The sequence below is a fragment of the Lepisma saccharinum genome, chromosome 1 (genome assembly GCF_977018435.1).
Source record: "Lepisma saccharinum chromosome 1, izLepSacc3.1, whole genome shotgun sequence".
Lineage (NCBI taxonomy): Eukaryota > Metazoa > Arthropoda > Insecta > Zygentoma > Lepismatidae > Lepisma > Lepisma saccharinum.
Window position 1 is genome coordinate 146,909,406 of NC_139229.1, and position 20,570 is coordinate 146,929,975.

The following is a 20,570-nucleotide window of genomic DNA, read 5'->3' on the forward strand; positions in this document are numbered from 1 at the left end:
ATGTATAAAGTTGACTTACAACAAAAGCTTAAAGCTCATTAGGTCAAACGATAATAAGAATATTATTTTGTTCGACTATTCTATCGTCGCTAAGAACTCTCCAGAAACCTAGTTTTATACTTCTTTGAATTGTTGTGTTAAGTCTGCTTTATGCACAGAAAGGTTAATCGGAACTACAGTTTAAAGTGTGATCCGAACCACGATGCCATGTGACAACCCGGTATCGAACCCGGGACACCTTGATTACAAGGCGACGACTTTACGACTACGCTATCGGGGAGGCAATATTTATCCTGACTATATGCTACCACTCAACGCAGGTTCACAATTGCCACTAAGGGATTGACTTCAGCTTTATTATAATCAAAGGTTACGACTTTACTATAGAAAACAGCTACACATCCCCTTGGTTTATCTGAAGAAGTCGCAAAGTAAAAAAAAAATACTTAGGTAAAGTTTTCAAAGACTCGAATTTGCAGAGGATTGTCTCGTTCTCGTCTTGACAAGTTTGGAAGAGTATTGTCTGAACTTCGTCTCGATTTTTACAATTTGGCCTTGGTAAGTCATTTCGAGACGAGACCGAGTCTCGTCTTGGTTCCATCCATTGTCCCGGGTTCAATCCTCGGAGGGAGCTCCAAAATTTCGGTGTTGACCCCAACATCGTGAGGGCAACTGACGCTACTTGAAAACAATAGTAGCGGATTCCGGTCTGGAAAGCCAGAAAACAATGGCGATGCCTCACCTCGTGACACACGAAAATCCGCTTGGAAATTTCGATCTCGCCACCAAAGTTCCCGGGTTTGAATCTTGGTTTCGGTGTGTTCTTCGTGAGCGTTCCTTCATCAGTGTTACCCATTGAACTATATATAACTGGAACGCTCATTGCAACGCTGATCGGCCGCGGAAACTGAAGCCACATTTTCTATAACTTTCTCCAGGGAAGGAGGGAAGAAAACGTGCTGATCCCATAAGCCAACGTGTATTTACTATCCTTTTTACTTGCGTATAGCACAAAAAGAAACATAATTTAACAATATTTATGCATTCAGCGCTATAAGTGAATGTCTGATTAAGTGTTTCTTCGCTACATTAACATTTGGGATGTATTTTTCGAACAATTTATCCAGTCTTAAGTGGGTTGAACATGGTACGGTCGTGTTTGCGTTTGGATGTACAAATCGTTCAGATAATTGCCCTGGTGTTCACTTTTATCGGTATGTATTATTCTTACAATATGTGTATACGCCTGAATGTATTTGTTAAAAGTTCATGACGGTAATTAAATGTTATATATAGCGAAAGCTTTCGAATGTGTTTACACCCACGTTTTTTATACACTCTCGCAAGAGATTAAACTTTGTAATAACCAATATCATTGTACCTATTGTATTTTGTATGATTTAGAGGATGGAATCAATCAATCATAACTTATAAATACATAAAATTAACAGTCATGGAGAGAAGCTAGCAAGAAGTACCAAAGCGAATTAAAAGAATCAACTCTGATTGGTCGTAAAATATTAGTTTATCTACATGTCATGCTTACGAGCAATTTGTGTATTGTTGGCATGTCAAGCAGTAGTTCCGAAATTTTAATAGTGCACAAAAAAGTGCCTGGATATTATGGCCCAACTTCCATTCAATAGACGTTTTTTGCAAGACGTACTGGAAGAAAAGAAAATGTGTGAAACCTTAGAAATGAAATGAGTGTTAAGTATTGTTTGAGATTTGTCGACCATGATTTAGTTTTTTTTTTTTTTTACTGAAAGTGTTAATCGTGCATTCATTTTGTATCCAGTGCGCATCCTTACGTCCTAGTAGAAAAACGCGCGTCCTGTCGGGTTAAAGTCCGGATTTTGATTTCGTTTTGTTTTGCACTTGCCGTATCCTTCATATTTTCGCATTTTATGAAATTTAATTAAGATATTACTACATAAACTCCCAGAAAACGCGACACTGGTCAGGTGACAATCCACACATGTTCATGGAGGTTCCACTGCACGCCCAGAAACTCGGTGTCTGGTGTACCGTGTCGTCACGCCGCATCATCCCCGTGTTCTTCCATGATACTGTGAACTCGGCTCGTTACATCAGTAACATATTCAACGTGTTTGTTGAACAACTGACTGAGGATGAGCGAAGGAACGCTTACTTTCAGCAGGATGGAGCCACGGCGCATACAGCATGTGCAACGATCACGCGCATTGATCGCGTCATCAGCCGTGGCACGAACCAACCTTGGCCACCTCGTTCTCCAGATTTATCACCGTGTGATTTCTTCTTGTGGGGAGCTCGGAGCTCTAAAGGGACAGGTGTATAGCAACAAGCCTCACACACTCGAAGAACTCCAGAACAATATTTTCACAGCTATCCACGACATCCCGCAGGATGTCCTCGCCCTTGCTTTTCAGAACATGTGGTATCGTCTGCACACGTGCCTCGAGGTCAATGGAGGACATTTCCAGCACCTCCTCTAGGTAGGTTGTTGTCACACAGTACTGTATTTACAGAAGAGATGTTTCATTCATTTACGTTTATGTCAAGTTGTCTAAACTGCTTGGCACCGATATCCTGGACTGTTCTCTACCCCGCTCTTCTCTTCGGTGTACCAGGTTTGCCTACAAGCAAGGAGCACATTTTCCACGGGGCCTCTTTTAAAAGACTCACCCAGTATATGGATTTATAACGAAACCAAACTTTAATCCAGTGTCCATTCATCAAATCATTATTCATCCCCATGTTCGCAATAAACCAACAGTGGCAGAAAAGCGAAGTAAAATAAACTAAATCAATCAACAATAATATTGTTGCAAGTTATAACACAATGCGGACAGCAGTTGCTTCTCAATATTAATCAACTTTAACCAAGAAGTTCTTAAAATATATCGATATCGTTAATTTAATCTTAAATCCCGTGGCATTTGAATATAGGTGACGTACTCGTTGTAATGTTTTCTCATAAATTACAGCTTTTATTTTGTAAATAATCTTTCGTAAAAATCCATTTGCCACAATAGAAAAATCCGTCTGCTTCAGCTTTTCTTCCTCAGTTTCCTGGCGTAAGTAAGCGAGAGAATGGCTTCACTCTTGCGCCGTAAAGCAGTCCTTCCATGTTATATATAGTTCAATGGTGTCACCTAATCATCATTTATCCTCAGATTCGCTATTAGCCGAAGGTTGCAAAAGAGCGTCATATAATCATAAAAGTAGAAGGCTTGGTATCATTTCGTGATTTCGTGGAAAGATGTAACTGTTAGTCAGCACAAGAAATATCACTCCGTATTTCTTTGAATTATGAAAAAACAGGTAAATGTTAGAAAATAGTTAAAATTTTCACATAATTATGTTGAACATACAATGTTGTAAAGCTGTGCATATGAAATGTGCTTCAAATTAAAAAGAATATAACATTTTTTTCTGCCATCTTGTATTGTCTTGTTTTGTTGTTGTTGTTTTTGTTTTCCTGTTTCACAGTATAGCACTGTACCTCAAACTTTAAGTAAATAAATAAATAAATAAATATAAAAAAAATAAGATGAACCAAATCTATTATGAAAACTTAAGAAATAAGATATTACATCAAATATGTCATCAGGAGTGAGTATATTGTCAACACTTATTACCAAACATAATAAGATTACAAAACTTAGGCTGTACGTCAGAACACATGGTCCATATTATTGACTGATATAGAGAAAAACAGTCTGTTAAATAATCTAAGTATTTTCTACCGCAGCGAGAACGAAATGTCCATTTGCTGTGTGTTAGTTCTGCTGCTATTTTGCCTGTAAATATGGTTGTCGTAGCTGTACAGTTCAAGATACCGCTATAAGGTCACACAACTCCAATATATCAGCTACGTTGAGTTGTATGACTTTTTCACAGGCACTATATTCCTACACGCAAAACTGCCTTTCGAACCACCAATAGGATTTCTCAGAAGCCACGTGTATTTGTGTACATTGACTTTGTTCTTGCAGCAGACCGAGAATAGTACGTACAACTCAATCAAGAGAAGAACTTCGCTTGTGCCCTCGCGTTTACATGTTCATATCTTCACTCCCTTGCTTAGTTTTCAAAAAATTAAACAACGCTAAATGATACGTCTGTACATTCTCGCATTACATTTTTTACCTTCATGATGATATAAACACTTAACACTGACTAGAAGTGACGACCATGTGTTCGAAAATGCCGCACATTTTGGCAAGGCAAGGGAGAATTTCACGGTATATAGCTGATTTCATAGCCAATTGATTGCAACTGATTATTACTTTATGACCATCACTTTAAATTTAGAATGTAAGACAAGTTCAATATAGGATTATATTCACGGGATTTGTGGCTTATTTGTTGAAACGTTGTAGCTATGGTCTACACCAGCAATATTACGTTAGATAGACATATCCAAGAGTTACCCACTCAAAAGTCAGGATAATGGTAGAGTAGAGAAAAGTTACAAGACGGAATATAAGAGAAGGTAAGAATAAAGTAAGAATGTTTGAACAGGATTAAGAAGAAGCTACGAAGGAAGAAATAAGAACTACAAGTGGAAGAGAAAATGTATAGGCTAGGAAACTACAAATTGTGAAAGGTGAGGACGGGAATTTAAGACAGAAGAATGGTGGCGAAAAAGGAGGACAATGATTGATTGATTGATTGCTTTATTTGACTTAGCTTCTGTGCCAGTTTTGGCTTATTTGCGAAAAGGGGAATGAGTGATGATATGATTAAACTGGTGAATGGACACTCACAAACATCCATGCCCAGGCCAGGATTCAAACCCCTGGAGGAGGACAATGAAGGGTATGAAGAAGATACAACGAGAAATAGAAGGTTCTGCAAATACAATAAACGTTTGTCATCGACTATTTGGTAAAAAAAAATGGCAAAGATAGGGACCCATGGGCTATCCAGTCGATTTTTTAACGTTAGTAGTAGAAACTTGCCTTTATTTCTACAGCTGCTGACTTCATTCACAGGAGTCGATTCGTCAGTTTCATGTATCGCGTCCAGTTCGTGCATCGTGTGACACTATTGCGATTTCATGTTTGGTGTTTCAACTAGAAATGTGAGTATTAATTGGTTTTGTGCACTTCTTGAAAACAGTAGATGCTTTTATTGACAATGCACATAGACAGGGTATCTCCGTACAATGAAGACAAACATCCACAGCGTAGAAAACACCAATGTGGTATGCAACTACGTGGCACAGATACATTCTTGCCATTGACCAGTGGCGCTGATTTCAAATAAATCTTTAGCGGGTGGGGTGTTAAGATTGAGACAAACTGAATTTTATATGTATACTATCTACTCCCTTGAAGTTGCAGAGGCAGAGAATGACTCCCCGCTCTGAAATCTACGTCTACGCTACTGACATTCGCTCTCGGATAACAGACTAAAAATGAGATTGCGTCATGGAAGCCTAAGGCACCAGTTTCGAGACATGGTAGTCACAAGACCACTGAGGACAGCACCCTTCCGCAACACCCAGGAAGCACAGCCAACACTTTTTAACACTTAACTAAACGGGGTGTGAGGAGTGATGCTTCCACGTAGTACACCCAATTGTCAACCTCACTTTCACGTAGTACACCCTGGACTGCAATTTGCAGACTAACGAGGCTCTGGCGACTGGAACTATGGCCAGTATAATTTTGTTTGTGTTGTCCTGTTTTTTGCCCTTGTGTGTGCTGAGTGCCCCATTACAGCTTCAGTTTTTAACGAAAGTCAGAATATTTTATTATTTTAGAAACACGACATTGCCTAAGTGCTAACGCACCCAAAACTTCAAGTTCAAATTCAAACTTATCTAAACACTTATTAACCTCAATAAGTGTTTAAATACCGCAAGAATACGCATCTAACGCATCAAGCGGACTAACCAAAACACGATCGAACCCCGATAATGACATTTGCGAAACTCCTTGGGAGTCCCGACTTTATGGTCAGAACCGTTTCACCAAACCACTTTATAGCAGCAATCGAAAGCGCCGCACATTAACCACTACGACCACTTTGTATTACCATTTGATGGTGCAAGCGGGCATTCCACCTGGCGTCGCGTACATGTTAGCACGGTTGCAGAAACTTCAGGATATCGGGCTCAAAGTTTCCCGCTTGCGTTTACCGACGCTGCTGCTTCTTGCGTGATGTCGTAAATCTTGTCTGCGTTTACTTGTTCGCTCTTGAAACAACTCTTCGAGAAGTTACGATCGCCCTTGTGTGTCAAGTCTGGGGAAATAGGCTTGAGTGAGTTTCAAGAGACACTCAAGAGTTTGTTGCTGTATGCGCCGTATCGCGTGCTTGCTTCTGAGGGACAGACGGACGTATGAAGACGTTCTACGGGTCTGTGTCCGTAGCTGAGTGGTTGCAATAACGTGTTCGGAAGCTAGGCGTTCATTAGGTTCGAATCCTGAGTAAAGCATGGATTGTTCTCTCTAGATTTAATCAAGATCGGTAAATTCATATCATTAGGTTTATTGCGGCATTTATGGAAGGAAAGGGACAACTAGTGGAGGTGACGAGGCAAGTCCTGGTCTCATATCGACCTAGTCTAGAAATTCGGGACGGAGCCGAGGTTGAGACTTCTCTTAGAAAACAAGACGATTGATTGATTGATTGATTGACCTTGTTTATTTTACTTTGTTTTTCTGCAACTTTGGCTAATTGCGAAGATGAAGATGAGTGATGAAATGATTAAATTGATGAAAGGACACACAAAGAACAACCATGTCCAGGCCGGGATTCGAAGCCGGAACCCCTGTCATCGTAGCGCGCTGCGCTAACCACTCCGCAACAGAGGTCGGCAACAAATAAGACGAGAACGAGTACAAGGACAAGACCAGATTATTCTAGATTTATCGAGACAATGCCGAGAAAGAGACAAACCTCAGTAAAATAGGTATATTTCCAAACAAAATTGCTGTACTAGGTGACTCATTCCGACATACCAAGTCGAAAATTACATGACTCTTAAATATAGTTAATATGCTTTGTCTGAAGCAGCGGTGGTTCAGTCGGTAAGTCGTCTGGCTACCATCAAGGAGATCCGAGTTAGATTCGCAGCCTCGTTCCTGCATAAAACGGTTCTATGGTTCATATAAATGGATACCTGGAACAAAACTGGGTAGTTAAAGGCAGCCGGAACATGGTGCTGATCACACCGCCTCCAGAAATAACCGATTGATTGATTGATTGAGTTTGTGTTTTATTGTCCACTGTATGCACAGTAAGGCTAATCGAGACTGGACCTACAGATTAAAGTGAGATCCGAACCACTATGTATCTCCACCGGGTATCAAACCCGAGACTGCTTGATTACAAAGCGACGACGCTACAGAAATAGTAAGATCACCCATGTGCCACCATCGTAGTTGTAACAGTTAATCCATTATTGTAAACTGTGGATCGTGCATCGTGGTTGCATACACTTGGGGGAAAATCCCGTTTTTGAATTGGTCGTAACATGGAATTATTCAGAAAAGTGTTTCCCACATTGACTTTTATGCGGTTTGAAAGTTTCTGCGTTTACACACTGTGTATGTATTGCATATGCTTTATATTTTTGAGAGTCGAGAAGAAACCGAGGTGTACCTCATGGTCGCGATTAGCCTGAGGTGGATGACAAACGACTTAATAAGAAACAATACAAATACACTACTAACATTACTGAAATTTATAATTTTGTAAATTGTTTTGTTTATCTGCAACCTGTCCCTCAATAAAATAAGTAATATTTGAAGTGTCTGTTGATGGCTCCCTCAAGTGGTCGAAAGGCGGAGAATCGTTGCCTATCTCGTCCACCTAGTGGCATCACCAGAAGTAAACTTGGGTGGAATCATCAAATCAGTGGTCAGTAGGATATCTCTCTAGCCTTTATTTATAGTTTCTCATTTCTCTATTTACTTTCGCTATCTCTCTTCTCTCTTTCATTGCTCTGTCTCTTTTTCTTAATTGTCTTTCTTTCATTATCTTCCTCTATCATTTCCTCTATCTTTCTTTCTGTTTCGACATTCTATCTCTCTCACTCTCTCTCTCTCTCTCTCTCTATTCCTTTCCAAACTTTGTGTATTTCATTGTATCTTTCTTTTTGTTTCGATATTCTCTCTCCCTCTTTGTTTCCATTTCAATCGTTCTGTTTTACTTTCATTATCTCTCTTCCCCCTCTATCTTTTTCTTTGTTTCCATATTCTCTCTCTTTCTTTCCCTTTCAATCGTTGTGCCTTTTGTTTATTCTCTCTCTCTCTCTCTCTCTCTCTCTATCTATCTCTCTCTTTCCTTTTCCTCTCACTTTTCTCTCTCTCTCTCTCTTCCTATTTCGATATTCTCTATCTCTCTTTATTTTTCAAACTTTGTTTTTCTGTCATTATCTCCTCTTTTTCCCTTCCTCTGAGTTCACATTATCTTCCTTTTTCTCTCATTCTGTCCATTTTTATCTACTTTGTTCCTTTCCATCTTTTCCTAACTCTCTCTCCATTTCACTTGTATTTCTTTTTCCCCTCCTCTCTCTCTGCTCTATCTCTCCATTTCTCATGAAGCCATTTCGGTGGGTAGAAGTGTGGGCTAACACAATTTCAAGGGGGCTTGAGCCCACCCTTGCTCATTCGGTATCAAGGAACTGCGCTCGCCCCTGCAACCACAGACCGAAAAGCCAACCGAGCGAACAAAACAGTCCTATCGACCGCCGCGTATTACTTTAAGACCAATTACCTGGGCATTCTGGTTAGGAAATGCCAGAAAGAGACAGGGGAAAAAAGAAGCTTTTGACAAGAGAACCAAACAAATCCTCCCAAAAGACCTTTGAATTTGAAGAGGAAACCATCGGTGCAGAACGGTTGTGTTTTTTGATCTCCCTCGGAGCGGAACGGCCTAGATTTTTTCCTCTCTCAAGGGTGTTGTAATAATAATCTTCCTGGCTGTACTTTTCTTTCCCTTCTCTCCCAAAGGGCGGGGGAGAAAAGTTTTTACCCTCAACAAGATTCATTGTGCGGAAGGCTCCGTGCACAAATCATGGACTTTTGACCAAATGAATCAATAAGTTGGTGGAGGTATCTGGGTCGGCGTATACACCGGGGGAGCCTCGTCACGTTACACGAGCGTGCGGCTATTGATTGCTTCTCTTTGGGGTTAAGGAATGAGATGCGCCAGAATTTCTTATACTGGACTAAGGATGGTACTGAGACTAGACCGAGACGACTCAGTGTTACCACGAAAAGGGAAATATCCCTTACTGAAAGGAAATTTTGGGAAGAAATAGAAAAATCGCAGGGAAATTTGAAGTTTTCGGCTTCAGACATTAGCATACGCAAAATTTGTTTTTCGGAAGGGGGGTTAAAATTTGTTAACGTGAATATTTCATAGCTGTGTTCTAGGCGAGGAGGTAGGAAACACAATCAAATATTTCGTAATAACCATTATAAACTTCGTTCTAATAGTTGTTCCAAACCAATTTCGTGGTGGAGTGGTTATCACAACGCGCTACGACGACAGGGTTCCCGGTTTCGTATCCAGGCATGGGTGTTCATTGCCACGTTCTATTTGACACGAACTAGCTTAGCTCAGGGTAGAAACAAAAGGTACCTAGGGCTATTAGGATTGAGTAATAACGAAAACACAAGGTTTACCCACTACGGAAGGTCTAAACCGAAAATATATTCTGGAAAAACATCTATACAATTTATATGCTGAATAGTATTATTTTTATTAAAAAGTTTATCCTTCCTTCTACGTTGTAATGATTCTATGTATTATGCTGCTTCTTCTTCTTTCAATCAATCCTTGAACATTTCTTCTATTGTGAAAGGCTTCCTCTTCTTTCAATCAATATTTGGAAACTACTTCTTCTATTGTGAAAGGCTTCTCCTTCCTTCAATCAATAATTGGAAACTTCTATTGTGAAAGGCTTCTTCTTCTTTCAATCAATAATTGGAAACTCCTTCTTCTATTGTGGAAGCCTTCTTCTTTTTTCAATCAATCATTGGAAACTTCTTCTTATAATGTTGAAAGGCTTCTTCTTCTTTCAATCAATATTTGGAAACTTCTTCTTATAATGTTGAAAGGCTTCTTCTTTTTTCAATCACTCATTGGAAACTTCTTCTTATAATGTGAAAGGCTTCTTCTTCTTTCAATCCCTCATTAAAAACTTCTTCTTATAATGTTGAAAGGCTTCTTCTTCTTTTAATTAATCATTGGAAACTTCTTCTTATAATGTTGAAAGGCTTCTTCTTCTTTCAATCAATCATTGGAAACTTCTTATAATGTGAAAGGCTTCTTCTTCTTTCAATCAATCATTGAAAACTTCTTCTCATCATGTTGAAAGGCTTCTTCTTCTTTCAATCAATCATTGGAAACTTCTTCTTACAACATTCAAAGGCTTCTTCTTCTTTCAATCAATCATTGGAAACTTCTTCTTATAATCAATAATTGAAACTACTTCTTCTTAATTTCTATTTACAATCAATCATTGGAAAAAATTTTTATGGACATATAACTTACAATCATCTCATCTTTATATTATCTCCTAAAGATGAGTCTCTTTTATTTCTTTTCTTCTTGGGTCTTCATCATTGCTTCCTCTACTATTGTCATAAATGCCCTGTGCTGACGCCGATTCTTCTATAGCTACAAGCTTAAACTTCTTCTCTCTCCTTGATATGTCATATTGGAGACCTAGCGGATCTCGGCTAATAACAGGAGGTTGAATCGTCTCTCCGCCTTCTTGTCGTTGACGTTCCAAGATGAATTCACGTACTCTTTTGCCAGCTCTCTTCCCTCTTTTCTTTGGCATACCGACCTAGTCAAAGAACTATACTCGAAAAAGAAAATTTTAGGGGCGTCTAATCTTAGAACTAGCGCCGCCTCCTAGGCCATACCAAAGGGAATATACCACGGATCGCTAACATGAAGCGCTCACACTGGTCCAGTGCTACTAACAGAAAGCGCAGCCGGAAAGTGCTTCGGGGCGACTAACTTATAATAGCGCCTCCGAGGACAGACAACCAATAATGAAAACTGACAACTTTCTCCTTGCCAGAGGTAAGTAAAACGATTCTGATTCTCAAATCAGTAAAGGACACATTTTCATAATCGATTCCTCCGTTATCAACTTTCCTCAATTTCATTCATGTTAATATATACTTTATCTTAATGGTTTATCATTAACAATATGTATATTGTTTAAGATACATAATTTTTATTATTCATTCATTTGTTTCCTAATTATACTTATATATACAATCATCTTTCTTCTCTTCTTATCTCTACAATCTGTTACCGCCTTCGTACTGCAACGCGCTGACATCTATTGTCGCTCCCGCGAACTGCTTCATCTTGCGACTTGATTGTGTTTGCCGTTCTGGCACGTCACATCATTGACAGTGTTAGTTCATCAATTTAATCATATCATCACTCATCCTCATCGTCTCTGTTAGCCGAATGTGGCAGAAAAGCGACGTTAAATAACAAAAGTCACATCAAATGAAATAGTTGTTCCAAGACAATAAAATTGTAATCGGGGTCAAGTTAAGGGGGGATTGCATTTACTGCTTTGGTTTTTCCCGAGTTTTTTGCTGCATTCATTTAAAAATTTGATTATTTAAAAAAAATTGAGGGAGCTGTAGCCCCTTTCGTACGCCAGTGGGTTCACATGTTACATCCAAGTTCTTTCGTCGAGTACTTCATTCTTCTGCACAAAATGAACCATATTTTAAAATCTTAATTTACTTAAGAAGCAATAAATTCTTCCTTATTGTCAAAATGTAGTGTTGTAATACCAGAGCTAATATAAGCCTAATCATGATTGTTGTCAATATTTTCTTGTGTATTTTTTAAATTTTTCACAATCTGTGTCATTCGGTTAATCTGTGAACTGATTTTCCGTAGGTAAACCAATAACATCAACTATTGTTGTTGATCACCAATAGTTGATGTTTTGAAGTTTTGTTACAGCGGATTTAAAGGTTTCTAAGATGATGGGAAAAATCCAGACAAGAGGAGAAATTTTGAATCCGTAGACGGAAAATTGTACCCTCAGATGTGGCAACACTGTAGACAGAATTCTGCAACATCGACACAAGACGAAACTTCGCGCCCGAGACTCTGGATCTCGTTCGGTTAATGTAAAATAGTAAAGCTACAGTTCCTCTTGCACGAGTTGCAACATTGCGTGGAATCACATGGAGGGATGTTGAGGTTAAACCCCACACATTCACAATCTCGGTGTGAAGGTGATATGATCAGCACAACACGCGCCGTCCGTGGCTACCCTCCAGGATTATTCCCAGGCACCCATTTATTAGAGGCTGAGTGACCCCAGAGCTGCAGGGAAATTGTTGGATGAATCCGCACCTGAAATCGCCGATCCCTAGAATCGAACCCGAAGCTCCCGTGTGGCACTTAGACTTGACCACCGCGGCTCTAGTTTTAAAATGTACCTAAAGTCAATTTACATCACTATACGACACATTCAGATATACCACGCTGACATCTGCCTGACTGTTTATACATATTTTGTTTTTCATAATTGCAAAGTTAATTCTTTAATGACAATTAATGGGGGGGGGAATATTGCAGGGGCAAAATTAATGGTTAACGCGTATTTAGTGGTTGAATACATTCAGGATAAAAATTTAGTTTTTTAAGTGTTCGTAGCGTCGAAACGAGGTGTCAAATGAAAACTAAACCAATGTTATTGGGAAATGTTTGCCTTGATTACCTGAATACGCTTTGAAAGTTTTTGCGGTGATACGTTGCATGTGTTTACATTCCTTACACTATTTAATTCAGGACGAGTCGGAGACGACAACGAGATAGGCTCGTGACTAGATAGGCAATGTGGTAGACCCGCCCCCTTCACACGCGAGGCTTGCGTGGTGATGCGGTTAGGGTAACGCACCACGGCGTCAGGAGTCTCGTGTTCAAATCCTGGGCAAGGTATTGCATCATTCTGTTTGTCGCATCATGTGCATGCTCATCATCGCAAATATCACAAGGTGTATAGAAGCGACCTAAAATAACCGCAATGCAAGTACAGCTTCCATTTTAAAATGCTGTGCGGTTGCATACGCATGATAGAAAATTAAGTTTTTCGAGGATTCGTAGCATCGAACGAAGAAACGATACCAAAAAGTAAAATTGTTCGCCTTGGAGTTCTGTACAAACTTAATGAAAGAGTCATTCCATGCGAAATCAACACAGCCCCCAACCTGACCATCTCCGATTTTCATGAAATTTGGGGAAATTTGGGGAAACTATGCATGGAGCTTAGTAACTATGAAAATTTTTAGTTTCGTTTGTCTTGTAATTGTTAAATTATTCAAGGTCAAAATTAGCAGAAATTGCCCTTTTTGAGCCCGCTTAGCTATACTAAATGTGCTGTAACTCCACCCATATTTCGCCTAGGAAGCTCAAATAAAGCTTATTGTACAGGGAATTGAACAAGCTTTCCAGTTATATATAACAAGTCCACCTTTCGATAAAAATATAATTTTGTCACGTGACCTTGACCTTTGACCTTGAATATCTCAAAACACGTCATCACCAAAAATCGTGAAAAAAAATATATTTGGTCCCTCATGCCAGTCACATAATTACACATATTATTTTGTATCTTCTGATTCCATTGCAGTCCCAGAATGATTTTTTGGTATGTTTTATAGAATGGCATGAGGGACCAAATATATTTTTTTTCACGATTTTTGGTGATGACGTGTTTTGAGATATTCAAGATCAAAGGTCAAGGTCACGTCACAAAATTATATTTTTATCGAAAGGTGGACTTGTTATATATAACTGGAAAGCTTGTTCAATTCCCTGTACAATAAGCTTTATTTGAGCTTCCTAGGCGAAATATGGGTGGAGTTACAGCACATTTAGTATAACTAAGCGGGCTCTAAAAGGGCAATTTCTGCTAACTTTGACCTTGAATAATTAAACAATTACAAGACAAACGAAACTAAAAATTTTCATAGTTACTAAGCTCCATGCATAGTTTCAACTCCCCAAATTTCATGAAAATCGGAGATGGTCAGGTTGAAAATTGCACATATCTGTGTTGATTTGGCATGGAATGACTAGAAAGTCTAACCTTATCTTCCGCATAATCTTAACGAGTGTGTGTGTGTGTGTATGTATGTATGTGAGCCCTGCGAGTTCAACAATTACACAGGGACGAACTCTCGCGAAAACTTCGGTTCGACCGCCACTCAGTGGGAATCCTCTAACTGAAGTTGGAAATCCTGGGATTTGCGTGAAGTATTATCTGTTCCCAACCATTGATCAAATGATATATATAGCATCAGACGTGAGTGACGTCACTAGTCGATACTTGGACCTCGGTAAGGAGGACACAAAAGGATTTCCCTGGTGTTATCTGAAAGTTCAGGGAGTAGGGGAGGAGGGGGGGGGGGCCTTCGAGTGCAGATGTTCCTGCGATCTAGTCCTTCGATGGATAGTATGAAGTGTTTCATAATCGCACCCCGAGAGGGGAACCGTTTATCATAGGAGACAGTGGCTGGCCAAAGCCGTATCAAGGACATGCAAATATTATGCGCAGGCAGTGTTGCAACCTGAGCAAAATAATTACCAAAAACAAAACAGGACCGCAAACGTAAGTACTAATCTACACATACAGCCACAGCAACAAGAAAGGTTTTAAAGATGAAATTGCACATCAAAATGTCGATATTTTTTTGCATTAAATAATTATTCTTTTGCTGAATCATTTTCCAAATGCTTTAAGAAAATATTTATTTTTTTAACAAACATTTTATTTCCTCCAAAGGCCTTCAGTTCGTCAATACATAATTTTTTATTACTACGTATTTGACAAGTTTGATAAATCCAAATTGAATAATTAGTATTATTATTTTGGGTCTAAAGTGCTCCAGAAAAAAGTTATTAAGTGGAGAAATCCATAATTAGCATGATTTATTCTTTTGGAAAATTGTGTGGAACACTTAGAGAAAACTCCGTGATGACAAAAAGTTATAAAACTTTAAAATAACGGGGAAAAATTGATCATCAATACAAATGTTACAGGCTACCAACGGCTTTTGGCCACCATTTTCCAATATGGCGGGTGAAAGTACAATGCTTAAAATCAATTACAATAATTATTATAATTTGTGCGAATAGGTCCCACGAGTTGTATAGAGTTGACAAGACTATTTGTGACTCCTTACAGCCATGAAGTCACGAGTCCTGTATTGGAATCCTCAGCGTGCAAGTTCACTAGCACAGTGACCTTGTGTTACACTGCCACTGAATTTTCTTTTGCACTGCGGAGAGACATATATTGGCAGAGCTTGGAACCAATGTCCACGTGTCTGGATACAAGATGGCGTGGCTGTGTTGTGAACTTCGAAGATACTTACGGAGGCGATGCACAGACTCAGGAGCAGAGACAAAATTGAGGAAGAGTGGGTAAAAACTCACTAACTGGATTTCCAGCCGAGTTTGCTTCCGGAATTGTAATGAGTAGGCAACAAGCCAAATGTGACTTTTTAGGAGAACAACCACAATATACCCTTCAACATCAACTTCTGTGTCTTAACCATTTCAGTTAGCTGAGTATCATCCTACATAGCCACCATCATATTAATTTACTTATTAATTTACTTACGAGGTTGGTTCAAGAAGTCCGAGGAATCGTGCTATTGCTGTAGAAAGGTAATATATGACAAACCAGCTGCGATGAATGGTACCTGGCAACTTTGCCAGTCGTGCACGATTCCATTAATTCAAGTTAAGTATTACAATTCCTTTTGTTTCATTCTGCGTGGTTTCTGTAATTGGCTCTAAGCCAGTTGAATCTATATTTAATCTAGATCTATACTACACGCACATCTTAAGTATAACTCGGCCCGATCCATTCAACTAAATTCTAACTCTGCACAACTCTTTCATGTCAATCTAACTCGAGACGAATAATTCAGTTAAATCTGCCTCTGCATTTCCTCGGCCTGATTTCTCGATCCCTTCAAATGAATCCAATTTTGTGCACGATTCCTTCAACTGAATCTAACTCTACTCCTTCAGTTGAATTCTATCTCTGCAGAATATTTCCAATAGAACTCAACTATACACGATTCCTTCAATTGAATTCAACTTTGCGTATGATTCCTTCAACTGAATGTAACTTAGCACTAGTTCTTGAATTATAATCTAACTCTAAATTATTAATCCAATTGAATGTAACCTTGCACCGCATTTTTAATTGAATCAAACTTTACATGGTTCTTTCAAAGGAATCAAAGTCTATGTTCGATTCCTTCAACTGAATCTAGCTCTGCATATCTTAAATTGAATATAACTCTTCCTAATTTCTGCAACTGATTTCTATCTGTAAAAATTGCTTCAACTCAATCCAATTCTGTCCACGATTCCTTCAAACGCATCCAGCTCTGTGAACGATTCCTTCAATTGAATCTAGCTTAGCACTTGTCTACAAATTGACTCTAAGGCAACACAATTGATTCAATTGAACCTAATTCTACACGGTTTTTTCTTCTAATGAATCTAACTGGGTCTGATTTCTTCAAATAAATTCAATTCTGTATACGATTGATTGAATTGAATCTATTCTCTTTCAACTGAATCTATCTTTACACGATTAACCGTACTTCGCCGGGCTTGGATGAACAAGATCTTCTTGACATAACTTCGGTGAGGGTTGCAGAGAAAAATTCTGCTGATGAATCTGGTCAATTATCTGCTAACAGGATTATTACAATCTCATTAGTCGGTCGACACAAATAGAAGTGCTTCGAACAGGTAGTGGGACACTGGAAGTTAACAGCGGTGTTACGAACTAAACACACGGCCATGAAATTAGGCGCGTGACAGAAGTTCGCGCTGTTGCCACGTCGAAGCATAACTCCGTGTGTTCGGAGGTTTAAGAGAATGAAAGATCTCGTTGTAGAGCTGTAGTTTTGGTCTTTGTAATCCATGTGTTATAAACTAACAGTATTTGCTCGAAAGGTCAGGGATGATACAAAAGTGCCCCGGAAAGAGATCGGGCTGACGCTCGAACTACAGCGCAGCCCGGTTGACGTTGCCACACAGTGCGCGAAAACCAGCAACTTTTTTCCCGCTCTCGCTTTGCCTTTCTCGTATGTGGCAACAGCGCAATTCTGTCCAGCCGCCTATTTTCATGGCCGTGCGTATAAGATGACATTTTCAGCAGCTTAAATTCCACCAACTGAGGAATCTTTGCAGCAAGTGAAAAGGTGTTATATTTTCGTATCGGAGTATAGTAAAACATCCGACTGTAGAACATGTAAATTGAAACGAACAACACCGCCCCACTTTCAGCGGCGAGGTGTCACCCCTACCCCTATAACGGTGGCCACTACAGAAGATTTACATCAGCAGTACGGCGGAATGGGTTGTAATGGGGAATGTAATTCGACTCCTGATGAGTTCGACCGCGGAACATTCCCAAACGTGAGTGACGTGTTATTAGGGTGCGATGTACGTCATCCAAAGCACAAACGTGTGTCATTCGGTCTTTAGATTGAGACGTAAAAATTTACGCGCATGCAGTGGGGTTGAGTATGATGTCATTCGCCAGGTTAAAACGTGCCCTCGTGGACTTTTTTTTTGCGCTAATGCCCTTGAGTATGTCAATATGGCGCATTAGTTGTAACAAACGATGTAATTGTCCCTTATTATTTTGGGGTGTATTTTCAGGTGAAATGCCAGAGGCCAGTTTGTATGTTGTACATAGTGCAAATGGAAAACAAACAACATGATTAAGAATTGAGCAAGGGTTTATTTGCTCACTGGTGTAATGCATACGTGAGAGAGAGCGTTCTGTGTAGTGTATGCAAGCTTTTCGACTATGTTAAGAATTCATATGCTCACAGTGCATTCATTTTTATGTATTCGAAGCGTTGAAGTCCATATAAATGCATATTTCACGTGTCTGTGCATATTTTAGCTTTGTATGTCGCAGTCACCTTTTAGTGTATATTCCACCGATTATAAACTACCACCTCAGATGTTGAAAACTAATTTGAGAACGGTCAAGCGAACAATTAAAATGCTGGCGAGCTGATATAGCGGTACTGTATGGTGTAGAGAAAAGTAAGGCGTAATGGAAGCGAAGAAAAAGAAAAGAAAGAAACGGAAGTCAGGATAAGTAAATGAGAGGAAAGGGAAGGGAAGGAAAACAGGGAAACGGAAAGAATGGAAAGAAGGAAAAGAAAGGAAAATAAAATAAAGGGGAAAAGGACAGGGAAAGAACAAGAAAGAAAGAGATAAGGAAAGCGAAGGGAAAGAGACAAGAGAAAAGGGGAAAGAAAGATAAAAGGAAGGAAAGGAAAATTGAAAAATGAAATGGATGAAAAACTAAGTGAAGGAAGAGAACAGAAATGTAAAAGAAAGGATAAAGAAGTGAAACTGAAGGAAATGAAGAAGAGAAGGAAAGGGGAAACAGAATGGAAGGAAAATGATAGAAGAAAGGAACGGAAGAGGAAAGGGAAGCAAAGGAAAAGTAAAGAATGGAGAGGGAAGGGAAGCAAAGAGAAAAATAAATGAAAGGAACAGAATAGCAAAGGAATAGAAATATATGGAAAGGAAAAGCAAGGGAAATTATTTTGGTATTAACACTGATACGAAGATCATGTGCTTTATGAAGATGTGCTCAATTTAGTAACTAATTGTGAAACTGATTTCATTCCTGCGGTGACGTCATAATGCAAGAACGAGAAAGCTGTGTGCTGTGTTTGTTGTGAAAATAATTCAAGAAGCTCCTCAATGCTGGATTAACACACTTCGGTCCTCCCACCAGGAATCGAACCAAAAGCGAGAGCGCTAACTTTTCTTTCTTTTAATAAAACTCCCAAGCGGTAGTTGCCCCTGTCATTCTCTTTCTCCTATCAATTTGGGTTAATTATTTGAACCCGCAACCCTAAACATTCTAATATATTCTAATAATTTAAGGGAAGGAGATACAGTTACGCACCAATTGTGCATTTATTTCAATATCGCCTGAATGGGCATTGCTACTAAAAAAAAAAACTGGGTGTATTCAATCGTATGAATTTCTCTCCATGTTGCAAGTGGAAGCGTTTTGTTATGTTGATTATTAATCTGGACACGATGTTTGAAAAATATGATGAATAATAATTTTGGGAATCCCATGTATTCCTTATGGGGTATCACCTTCAACATCAAGTTACGGCTAATAAAATGGAAGTTTCGACTTTTCAGCTGGTGAAATGCATCTTCAAACTGCCCTCTTCCCGTTGACATCTCTTTCTATTCCATCGGAAGTTTTATATTCCCAAGAGAATGAATCAAATGATACACGCTTTTCTCCTTGCCTCCTGGCAGTGTTGCCAAACCTTATGGGCATAAAATAACTAAATTTCACCTTAAATGGAGTTAAAACTGACTCTCATGGAGCTAGACTTACGAAGGCTGGATAAAGTGCCTTCTAGAGTAATGTTGGTCGTCAAAGGGGTGGGACACTGCTATTATCGTTAACTCTAAATTGATCACAATTTATTCTTAGTTTTCAACATCTAGATCCGGCGGCATCGCCCATCTCAATAATCCACCGATGGTGGTATGAAATCGAAAATAAAGAATTCCCTGATAACAATATTATGCCAATTTCACGTCAAACATTGCGCTATAAAGAAGTAGCTGGGGAGATAATAGAGTGAGTGGGACGACGCAGCCAATATAACAATATCACGTCACGTGCAAAATACATAATTATGGCAAATGTTGGTCTATGTGCCCGGAACCAGTGATGGCATCATAGTTGGGCACGGGGGTGGACGTTCCAGTTCACAGCCGAACGAGGGCACGAAAGAGCCAGATCTGGCTCCAAGAGAGCTAAGTTGGCACACTGCCACGGGCGGAAGAGCTTGCGAACGCAAAAATGAAAAAATACACAAATAAAATACAATTTCTAACATTCTAAAAGAAACTACTGGGAGGTTATTTTCAAAACTGACCATCTATTAAACTTCAGTACGTTTGCTGCACCTTCGTAGCAGAGTTTTAACTTTAGAAACATGGAACACTGAAAACCTAAACAGAAATGCCCTTGAGCTACTCTTTAAAAACACACTGCTACTCCGAGAAAAAAATAAGTTTACATGAAAAACCTCAAAGCATCAGCAAGTAAGATAAAAGAAGCAGTTGATAGATGAAGTTAGAAGCGGAAGAATATGATAAAAAAAAAGTCGGTGACAGAGGAGAAATAGCCTTGGAGCGACCCTATTTCCCCTTCGCGAGGGTCCGGATTGAATGACAGAGAGAGGCGATAATGTCCGAAGAAGGGAAGCACAATGCGAACAGGCGAACTTTTTGTTATCTGCTCCCCATCGCATCTCTCCTTCGGTATGAGGCGGTCCTTCGCTGGGCCTCAGGGGGGAATTATCATCGCAGGCATTGTCGGTCCGAGAAATTCAGCCCTCATCTTCATGCCGGTAGATTGGAAGAGAAGATGTTTCCCAAACTTACTTGTCTTCACGGGATGAGGTTTGGCGTTATCCTGCAGGAGAAGTCATTGTAATTACCAGGAGGTCGCGCACAAGTTGTTAAGGAAG

General features: G+C 39.4%; 1 protein-coding gene across 9 annotated transcripts in view; it reads right to left on the reverse strand.

Moving 5' to 3' along the window:
- Nucleotides 1–20,570, reverse strand: part of Ih (hyperpolarization activated cyclic nucleotide gated potassium channel Ih) — a 773,850-nt gene that overhangs the window by 417,646 nt on the left and 335,634 nt on the right. The window lies entirely within an intron of this gene.